This window comes from Macrobrachium nipponense, chromosome 1 (assembly GCF_015104395.2).
Source record: "Macrobrachium nipponense isolate FS-2020 chromosome 1, ASM1510439v2, whole genome shotgun sequence".
NCBI lineage: Eukaryota > Metazoa > Arthropoda > Malacostraca > Decapoda > Palaemonidae > Macrobrachium > Macrobrachium nipponense.
Window position 1 is genome coordinate 118868901 of NC_087200.1, and position 2503 is coordinate 118871403.

Here is a 2503-nt window from a genome sequence, read left to right on the forward strand (position 1 = left end):
TTAATTCCACGTGTCACGACGTATCTTGTGTGTGAAGAAGTTCCCGCAATGAGATGTGTTATATCTCTTTAGTTCTAGTTTCCATCCATTATTTCGTGTCTGGTTTTCTTTCAACATAAAAGGTTACTGTCTACTTTTGCTATGCCTTTCAGTATTTTAAATGTTCTTATTAGTGTTCCTGCAATCGCTGTTTCTAATCAGGCTCTCTAGTCGTCTTTTGTAGCCTATTTGCCTGATGGATGGAATTGACTTTGTGCCTCTTGCTTGTACCCCTTCTAATTTATTCATGTCCTTTCTTAGTTTGGTGACCAAAACTGTACTGCATATTCAAGATGAGGTCTAACTATTTGAACTGCCTCTTTTTGTATCCCACTAGTTTCTGTATCTTCTTTTCAGCTTTTATGCACCATTTTGTGGATTTTAGGTCCTTGGTAACAATGACTCCAAGGTCCTCTTCTTCTTCTTCTACACTATTTATGTCGTTCCCAAGCAGCATGTATTTGGCTTGAGGCTTGTTTGTTCATATTTGTAAAACTTTACACTTATCCAAGTTAAAAGACATTTGCCATCTTTATGACCACTCTCCTATTTTCTTTAAATAATTTCTTACACTTTCCGCTGTACCTGGGTCTGCTGCATTTACACCTAGTTTGGTGTCATCTGCAAATTTGGCTCTCCTGCTAGTTAAGCCTACATCAATGTCAATAATGTAAATCAAAAACAAGCGAGGGCCAAGGACAGAACCCTGAGGAACTCCACTTGTTATATCTGCCCATTCTGATTCTTAACCATTTATTACGACTCTGTTTTCTATTAGTTAGCCAGTCTTCGTTCCAGTCTCCTATTTCTCGAGAGAGAGAGAGAGAGAGAGAGAGAGAGAGAGAGAGAGAGAGAGAGAGAGATTAAGCCACAATTAATCCATTCATATCGTAATCACTATAGGAGCAACTTATACACATATGTGAGAGGAGAGAGAGAGAGAGAGAGAGAGAATAAAATAATGACTTCTCCTTTCAACCCATACTTCCAATTTCTTTGCCCCTCCCACATTTTGACATTCCGTAGTCCTACCCCGCTTTGAGTGAGCTTCCTCTTCATGGCCTGAGGGATTTTTATCGCCAGGTGCCCATAAGAACTTCCCGTAGATGCATCGGGGGAGAACGCTGTAGGAAAGACGGGGTTTTCGTCCAATCTTGTTTTGGGGGAATAAAGTGTTATCAGGAATTTGGAGGCATTGACGCCCTTTACGTCGGGCAAAGATAGTAATGATAGTGATTTCTGTGGTAAATTGTCAGTGTCATACTGATTCTCTTGATACGAAATGGTTATTATTATTATTTTTATATTTGTTATTGATTTTTTGTAATTGTCACTTACAGAAATGCGAATAAATGGCTCAAACTATAATGAGTATGATTTTCGAAATTAGGAAATGGTGTTATTAAATATTCTATATATATATATATATATATATATATATATATATATATATATATATATATATATTATTCAAAATTCCACCTCGTCTCCTCCCAGAAAATATACTTACATTGAGGATTTAGGCCTTGACTAGAGGACAAGAGGTTTGAACAAAGAAAAAAAAAGTTGAAAACTAAATTTCTCTGGCCTAAGGCCGGGTTTACTGAAGAGGGAGGAATTTACATAAAAGCTGCAGGAATTAACATAAAAGCACTGTATTTACATAAATTTACAGAGGTCCAGGAAACACAAGGGTAGGTGAACTTCTTTCAGTCCACCCGAACACGTGGGGGAGCAGCCCGGCCACGTGTTTAGGAAAAATTTGCACAACGGAGCAAAATTGCAAGCTTCGAAGGACTTCCAAGTTCTACCACAGCCAGGCACAGCGTTTGTCTGCAAGTAGAGGGGGCATAGGCATAAGGCAGGGGCACACGTGGGCGAACTTTACTCACTGTTTTCTCTCAGTCAAAAGGCCACTCAGGGGGAAATGAAATGACTGGGAAATTTACACAGGAGAAACTATTTCGTGGCGTAAATTCACTAGGGGAATGTTACTAGTATCACAGGGGAGTGATTACAGAATTGAGCCCAGTTGGTGAAGGGGAATGAAACACTGCACAAGTCGCCTTGGAAAATGAAATGAAATACAGACAAAGATAAAACAATTCCCTGGTTGAAATGGAATTTCCCTTACAGTACCTTTAGTGAGGATGCTGGATGTCTTCTTCTCTAAGTCTGGACACTATGAGCTTTTAAAAATATACTTGGGCTTCCCAAAGCATGGGAAAGCAGGCCCAGGAAGTGGGGGGGGGCAGCGGCATCTGGTAATGGGCCAGTGGTCTGACCTAGCTGAGGTCTCATCGTCTTCTTAGAGCTCTCTCCTGGATTCAAGGCCTTTTCAAGCTTTCTCCTGGATAGCGCCTCCCTCTATGCCTGTAGGGGATATTCCAAGCACCAATGGGACAAGAGGATAGCTTTTCAAAAGAAAAAGGAAAATGGATTCCTCTAAAGTCGAAGGGGCAAC

At 40.3% G+C, this 2503-nt stretch overlaps 1 long non-coding RNA gene across 1 annotated transcript in view; it reads right to left on the minus strand.

Annotated features, from left to right (window-relative positions):
- Positions 1-2288: 2288 nt before the first annotated feature.
- LOC135220272 (uncharacterized) overlaps positions 2289-2503 on the minus strand; it is a 3447-nt gene continuing 3232 nt past the window's right edge. The window contains exon 3 of the long non-coding RNA XR_010315630.1: positions 2289-2412. This is a non-coding gene — a long non-coding RNA (uncharacterized LOC135220272). The remainder of the gene's footprint in view (positions 2413-2503) is intronic.